General features: G+C 37.8%; 1 non-coding gene across 1 annotated transcript; it reads right to left on the bottom strand.

The window, feature by feature from the left end:
• Positions 1-2,195: 2,195 nt before the first annotated feature.
• Positions 2,196-2,302, bottom strand: LOC141589145 (small nucleolar RNA R71). Its single transcript, XR_012520095.1, has one exon. It is a non-coding gene; the product is annotated as a small nucleolar RNA R71 (small nucleolar RNA).
• Between the last annotated feature and the right edge of the window lie 6,642 nt (positions 2,303-8,944).

Raw genomic sequence — 8,944 nt, 5'->3', positions numbered from 1 at the left:
TGTGTCTTTCTTTGCCTTGGGGAAGTAAAACTCCTCAAGGTTTGTTCTAATTGTTTTCAAGTTGTTTGATATTTTGCATGTCTAGAAGAAGATCACAAGGTAACTTGTTACCCATTGATCACGAAATTGAAAGGACTTTGACAACCAATAGAAGACTTGCTAGAAATACTTTGAGAGGTATTAGTGAGGTTGTAGATATTCAACCAAATACTATTGAGTTCACCAACCCTTTTGCAAGAGAAGGTGAGGAGAACCCAACACAAAATCAACCACAAAATCAACCCACAATGCCTAAATTTTCATCACATTCCGTACCAACCGAGGAGAACCTACCCAATGGTACTCCTACACCACAACACTTAACCGGAAATTTCATTGCTAAATCCGCATTTATCCAATTAGTCGAAAGAAGCCAATTTGGGGGGATGTCTAGTGAAGACCCTTGATGCGTGTCTAAAATACGATGTTTCACACTCTTTTCTACACGCATTTCAGAGCTCAAATGTGCTATATATGCCTATATTTCCCTATTTTCTTCTACTTTCGTGTTTTTGTACTTTATTGCAGAAATGTGAAGAATTCAACGGGAAATCAAGCCAAATCCGTCCCCGAGTGACCTGCATTGCAAATGACGTAAAGGAATTGCTTGAGGAACGAGCTTGGTGCGCAATCCAAGGCCCAAAAGACAAGTCCACGAGTTAAAAGAAGTCAAGTAGCAGCTCAGCCAGTCGATCGACCAGCCTTGTCAGTCGATCGACCAATGCTCGGGTTCCAGAAGCTACTGTTTGCTGAGGAGCAGTCGATCGACCAGCCTTTTCGATCGATCGATTGATTTCTATTTCAGACGAGAATTAGATGACCGTGAATCTTGAAGCCCGTGAAGTCTAGGTTTAGGAAATAAGTTGTTGCGTTGATTGCTATATAACGTAACAGAGAACATCAAGTTTAATATCAAGTTTTTATCTAAGTTTTACATCACAATACAGTGCTTTGAGTTTTAGTTTTATTTCGAGTATTTAGGGTTTGGGATATCGATTTTAGCATGGGAATTCTGCCTTTGTTTTTAATCCTTCCTCTGAAATTCTCGGTATTCATTCTGCCCTAATTCCATTTATTGTTTCGCTTTTCGTCATTAGTATTAGAATTGCTAGATTAGTGCCCAAAGCCAATTATTGTTATTGTTATTTGCTATCTATTTCAAACCATGAATTCAGTACCCTATTGTCTTAGTTGTATTATTGTTTTTACCTTCATCATGAGTAGCTATAGCTAAATCTATAGTGCTAGGATGTAGGGGAATTGTAGCATAGGCGGCATTAGATTGAACACGGACTGAACCCGCGTGTCAGTCGATCGACTGACCTTGGTGGTCGATCGACTGACCTTGTAAGGTTATCCTTCGTTTTAATTGTTCTTAATCTTGTATTTAGCAAGTCGAATGCATGCGACCAGTTAAATACCTATTTTGTGACCGACCCATTAGATCGAAAGATAGGGGAGGTTATTTGACCGTCAATTAAATCGACTAAACTGTGCTAAGATCGAAAGATAGGTATAGTTTAGACCATTAGTCACTTTTCAGGACGAAAGTTAGTATTAGTGACATTAGGGACCTATAGCGAGATCGAGAGATGCTATATGTTAGGAGTGGACCGAGAGGACCTCTTATTTCCCGCCTTACCTGTGTTTGATTCAGACCGACTTAGTTTCTTTCGCGCCGAAGCTATAATGACCCGACCATCCTAGTACCCTTCTTTTATCTGTTTAAATCGTATTTTTAGTTTATTTTCTTTCTATTGTTATTAGCTATAGACCAATTCAAATCAACCCCCATAATAGTTACCTCAGACTGAACATAGATCAACTAAAGTTTACAACTGCCTCCTTGTGGTTCGACCCTGTTACCACTAGCCTAGGTTAGTCTTAATAGGAGATTATAAATTTTATCTTTGGTACTCACAGCGACGGGTATCAACCCTCACTCTCACATGGAGGCTTTTTGTGACTATTGTGATGCGATTTCACAAACCGGCGTGACTCAAGACCAAATTCGATGGGTCTTATTCCCTTTTTCTCTAATTGGTACCGCAAAACAATGGTTGAAGAGCCTTGATAAGGCTACTCTTGGAATTGACTCTTGGAAGAAGTTGGCTATAGCTTTCTACAAAAAATTCTACCCTCCGGAAAAGACTAACATGCTAAGAGCTCAAATTACGGGTTTTAAGCAAAGGGATGAAGAATATTTGTATGAAGCTTGGGAGCGATTTAAAGGAACTTGTCGCTCATGTCCTCATCATGGACTTAGCGAGTGGTTCTTGGTTCAACAATTTTGGAACGGTCTTTATGAAGACTCAAGAAACATTCTCAACATGGGATCAAATGGTATGTTCACCGAAGTTGACGATAATCAAACTTGGAACAAGATTGAGGAAATGGCGGTCCATAATTCACAATATAGTAGACCTCGCAAGGCTACTAGAGGAGGAAAGCATGAAGTGGACTCTATTACTCAATTGGGTGCTCAACTTAGTGCTCATATCGATACCATGAACTTGAAATTCGAAAAGGCTATGACTAAGCTTGAAGAAGCCTCAAAATCACCAAAGCAACATGTCAATGCCATGGTAGCATCTTCATCAATCCCAAGTGGGATATGTGAGAATTGTGGAACTTTGGGACATGACCAAAGTGAATGTCGGGGCACAAATGAATAAGTGAATGCTTTTCAAGCATACAAGAGTGGTACCCCTTATTCCAATTATTACAATGAAAACACCAAATTCCACCCAAATCTCTCATACAAAAGCCAAAATGTTCAAAACCCTCAACAAACATACACCCCACCACCCATGAGAAACCAAAACCAAAGACCCTTTTACAACCAAAACCAAGGTTATCAAAATCAAACTCCATATAATCAACAAAATGACCAAGGTTTTGTTGTTCAAAAAGCGGTCCTCCAAATGCAAAAGAATCAACAAGAATTTTCCACTCAAATGCAAAATGATAGCCAAGCAAAGGAAATCACCATCAACAACATCCTAGCCCACACAAAAATGTTGGAAACTCAATTAACCCAACTAGCATCTTCAAGCTCACAAAGGCAAAAGGGGCAATTACCACCTCAAAGTAATCCCCCAAGACATGAAACGGTTAGTGCCATCCACTTGAGGAGTGGTACAAGATATGAAGCACCAAAGAAGCAAGTTGAGGATGAAGTTGTGGAAGCTAGTGACAAGGAAGGAGTTGTGCAAAACTCCAAGGAAAAAGAACCCCTCATTCAAGAAGAAATTTCAAAGAAAAGTGAAGAAAAGGCCAAGGAGCCCATTGTGATTAGACTTCCTTTTCCAAGTCATCAAGCTAAGCCTAAGTTTGATGACCAACTTGGAAAATTTATGGAAATTGTGAAGAATTTGGAAGTCTCGATTCCTTTCACGGAATTAATCAATCACGTGCCGGCCTATGCAAAGTACATGAAGGACATCCTTACGAAAAAGAAGTCGATCCGGAAGCTTGAAACTATCGCCTTCACTAAGGCGAGTAGTGCAATCCTTCAAGGGAGTTCACCTCTGAAACTTAAAGACCCGGAAGCTTCTCAATACCGTGTACCATTGGCGACACCACGATCAACAAGGCTTTGTGTGATCTAGGAGCTAGTGTGAGTGTTATGCCGTATTCGGTTAGCAAAAGACTAGGGATGGGAGAACTTAAATGTACCAACATCACACTCCAAATGGCCGATAGATCGACGAAGATACCGTTAGGGATATGGGAAGATGTTCCCGTGAGAATTGGCAAATTCTTCATCCCGTTGGACTTTGTCATTGTTGACATGGAAAAAGACTCCAATATTCCGATCATCCTCGGTAGACCTTTCTTGCACACCGCGGGTGCGGTGATAGATGTGAAGCATGGAGAGCTTACTCTAGAGGTGGGAGATGAGACCATAACTTTCAATCTTGACAAGACCATGAGAGCTCCCGTTTGCATGAACCATGCTTTATGGTTGATCATTATAGCCGGAAGGATGATAGGAAGAAGTCGGAATTCCAATGGAAAAAGAAAGTTGATGATGCTCCATTCAAAGAGCAAGGGAATAGTAACAAAGAGAGCTTGAAAAGCTCACCAAAATCAAGCAATGAAGAGGATGGCCTCATTGGCCAAAACAAGAAAGAAGGCGAGTTGTCTCTATCAACTCAAGAAATTTTTAATGATCAAGTAGACGAAGTTTAAGGTCTTTGGGACGATGAGTTCGAAGGGATTTTCAATCCCTATATTGGTAATGCTATGGATCAAAACCATCATGAAGAGCAACAAGTGCAAAGGTCTATTCAAGATCTTTATCATGATAATGAGCAAGCTTTCGACTACTTCTTCAAGGTGTTGAGTAACATCAACAACACCTTGGACATGCCCCCTTGACATCTCACATTGGATGAGAGTTTGGTGGAGTCCTTTCCAAACCACCATTTGTAAATATTCTAACTCCCTAACTTGCATTTTAATTTTTACATCGCATTTTTATCATTTTTGGATTTATATTTTTGTGCCTTGATCAAGATATTCATCATTTTGAGAGAAGTGAGGGAGGGACTTATGATTTTATTGATGTGTAGTGCTTTGACTTAGTGTGGGGATAGTAATTGCCTAGGCTATTCATGCCTTTGTAGTGCCCCCACAATGAAGAACACGAGAATTGAAGAATGAAAATGTTACGGGTTAAAAGATATCACGGATGGACTCGAATCCGTGTGGACAAGGAGGAATCCGAGCGGCCAAAGAGAATCCGCTCGTTACGAGGAATCCGAGCGTCAATGTCACCAGACGCCCGTCCTGCGCGAGCCGTAGAATTCAAAAAAATGGTCATCACGAATCCGAGCGTCCCAATTGAGAATCCGCTCGTCGATTACGGGCGCTGCCTTACAAGAAAGACGCTCGTCTTTCTGCTGTTGAAATTTAAAGGATCACCCTATAACAGAATCCGAGCGTCCGTGCAGGAAGACGCTCGTCTCACATTGGAGAATCCGCCCGTCTTTGCACAAAGACGCTCGTCTGTGGCGTCATTTCTGAGGCAAAACGCGAAGAATCCGAGCGTCCCTGGTCCTTGGTCCACTTGCCCCCTGCTGCTATTTCAAATATAACGGGTCTCTTAAACCCCTTTCCCTCATTCATTTTCATTTCTTCTACATTCAAACACTACCCAAACTCAAAAACTCCAAAAACCCTCATCCTCTACATCAACAAAACCAAATTTCCTCAACCAAATTCAACAAAATTAAATCCAAACTTCCTCACAACAAAAATTAGTCACTCCTTTTACAACAACAATTGATTCAAACACCAAAATCTTCAACTTTTGAGTCAATTTTTAAGATACAAAGCAACATTCTTTCATCTTAAATCGATTTGGGCATAACTAAAAATTGAAGATTTCAATATTTCTTTGGTGTAATCAACAATGGCAAGAACTAAAGGAGGTAACAAGGCACCCCCAAAGAAGACACTTTCAAAAAGACAACAAACTCTTCAAGCAAAACAATTGTCAAAGGCATTGGTAGTCCATGAGGCAAGGTTGGAAGTTCAACAAGGTCCCCCTATGGAAGCTACAACATCAACAACTCCGGTCATTGAGCAATTATCCAAATATTCGGAGGTAATTTTCACTTCCGACTCTCATAGGGAGAAATTCATTCACTTTGCTAAGAAGACCATTATGTTAGAAATCTATATCTCATTCATTAACATATTCATATATGTTTCAAATTAATTTAGTCATAAAATTAATTACAAATCTTATGCATGCAAACAAAATTAAAAGAGAAGAAATCATCAACCCTTACTATGATAATTTCGGTCTTTATGGGCACCAACAAGATCTCCTTCTTGTTAGTTCTTGAGCTTTCCATTAATGGATGAACATTCATGACTTCAAAATAGAAGCCCTCCAATAAGTATCACCCAAGACTATCCCTTAATCCCACAAACTAACATGTACTAGATATTTGTAATGTGGTTTACCTTAAAATCGATTACTAATACTCATATACTACTACTAGTATTATTAGTGATTGATTTATACAAATTAGATTCATAAAAAGAATTTTATGAAGAACAAGAGAGAGAAGGTATTGTTTTTCATAAAACATGAGAAGAAAGAATAAAATTGAGAAAAACTCTCTAATCTCTCATACAAAAACCGGTGGCCTCTATGGTCTATAGACCATTTATCTTTTCCTTTTTGTCTTCACAAGACAAATGTGTAAGCCTTTGTCCATAGTCATGTCACTATCAAGCATATTAGACAAATGAATAAGACAAATGGAAAAAGACAAAACTTCTAACACTTGCCCACCAATTTCGGTTTATATGTGTAATATGGAGTCCATTTTATTTTTGTCAATTGTACAATTGTATGTCATGTGACATGTGACATGTCTTATGTCATGTTTTAATTTAAAATGCATATTTAACAATTAAATATCATTTACAAATTAAATAAATCATATTTAACAAATTGACTAGTAATTCAAAATTACTTTCACATAAAAATGGTCATTTAATTACTAGTTAGTATACTTCACAACATCTTGTAATTATAACTAACTTATCATTCTCATCTCGCGTGTTTCGCAAACACCGATTAATTTTAGTAATATAACTTCTTAAATCACTAAATAAAATCTTATTTAATCACATTATAATAAGATGTCATTTTCTCTCTTATGATAATAATTTGTTCAATTTTAAGGAATTAATTAATCTGTATCGGCATACAATTAATTAACCTTTTCAATTAAGGGAATCGTCCTTTAGGTGTGACCTCAAGGATCAATCGATCACCACCGTCGCACGACAAGTAATGTCAAACTCTAGCCCCAATCATTATCGATATGTGTGGACCAATTGACTATATATGTAATGTATCATCCCTTTCGTATTCTTGATATGAGATTTAAATATGTGATCAATATGATCGACAATTGTGATCGCATTATTGTCGGGGACACCTACTCCAACAATCTCCCACTTGTCCTCGACAAGTGTGCGTCACCAATTCTCTTGTACTATTACTATCTCCCACTCAATGCAAGGTGTCTTTCGGGTCGTACTTGCAAGTGATCATATCGAGAGTGGTTTCCTCGATCTGGAGAATAACTGATTGACCGGAGTTATCTACCATAGATACCATCCGAGCGTGGCCACGCATTTCCGATTCATTACTCCCCAGTGGCCCGAGATATTGTTTTAACCCCGACAAGGGGTGGACAATTCCTATCGCACTTATTCCCTTCGACTAGCCACAGCCATCATAACCCAAAATATGCCCATTTGACCCCATTTACGAAGGTCGTAGTAACACAAATCAAAGTTAATCTGAAACTGTGCCACCTTAGGCGAACAGTCTTTAGTCAAAAGAATCGACTCATTAGAATACTATAGTAGCTCTCGCCACGACCAGGCTATATAAATTTGCCAGAACTCTATAAGCGGTCACTGCCCGACAAAGTGTTCCTAACAGTCTGCCTATGTGATCGACTAGTCATCTCACATGACTGTATGGCACTGAACTTGCCATCAATCGCATCACACTCTAGTCACTTCGAGACGTCACCTCATACAAGTGACTATGGGCAAATACCATGTTAATCCGGGTTCACTTTAACGGGGTTCAATATTGTCTCTACAACCCGTTTGGATGTAACAAGGTATAAAAGGAGTTTTTAGATTTTAAAAACTCGAACGACAAATGTGATTATCATATGAGTAGTCAATACCTGATTACTACTTCATATTATATAATCCAGTTTGATCTTGAATGTAGTTGTTCATCTCAATTCAATTGAAAGGACATGACTCATCATGTTAGGCCTATGAGAAGGCTTTGGTTAGTAGGTTTTATCAACTTCTTGTACCTTACTCAACCTTACTACATACTCGTTTTCCTTTGTAATGTATACATTTGCATTACAAAACTTTCTGAGTACGTGTCTAGATCCAATCTAGACATAGGCCCTCTAGCCTTAGAATAGCTCCCACTGTTTTTACAGTGTGCGGGACTCATCCTTCTTGCACATCTCATGATTGCAAGTGTACTCAATTTCCGTTGTAAATATTTCTCATTGTTCTTTATTGCCTAGAACGATTCTATAAAATCTATTTCTTAAATAACATAGCCACCATGGTATCTTAACCATCCTAATGTGTTTTGATTATGGTTTTGTCGGAAACCATGCGCAATCTCAATTGTCAATTGTCATTTGTGTAACACTCTTACACAAAATTGCATCAAAAACACTTTGCTTTACTTCCTTAATGCTTCTGCAAGCACATATCAGTAATCTTTATGGCTTTACTTGGTAACCATTACTTAAATTCGATTTGAAACAATTCATCATACTCAAAGTAAATGAAGTGTTATACATCATTTCCTATTTAATTGATTCGGCAGCGGAAGCAAATGGAATCAATCAAATATGTTCAACTTGATTGAACTAGTCATGAATCTTATCAACATAAGACTTCTTATTTGACGCTAATATCATGTAGATTTATCTTCATAAATCCGGATATTAAAGATGTATTATAATGCTCCAAGAGTCTTAAATCATTCCCAATAATCAATATGTCATCCACATATTAGACTAATTAAAAAATCCGTAACTCCCACTAAACTTCATGTGTAACACCCCGTATTTTATAATAATATTTTATTATAAAACTATTTTATTAAATTAATTATTTGGAGGTTTATTAACGTATTTTGGAAATATATATTTATAAGCTTCCGTCCTCTATTTTATTATTTATCGTTTTAATATACTTTTGATTGAGTTAAAATATTCGGTATGCGATTTTACTATTTTAATTTAATAACTACTTTTCTTATATAAGTCTTCCAAGCGTTTTAATATGGTTCAATGGGATTTATAATCAGATAATCCAT

Source organism: Silene latifolia, chromosome 6, assembly GCF_048544455.1.
Source record: "Silene latifolia isolate original U9 population chromosome 6, ASM4854445v1, whole genome shotgun sequence".
NCBI lineage: Eukaryota > Viridiplantae > Streptophyta > Magnoliopsida > Caryophyllales > Caryophyllaceae > Silene > Silene latifolia.
Note: the sequence above shows the minus strand (reverse complement) of the source record. Positions and strands in the feature narration are given on the sequence as shown.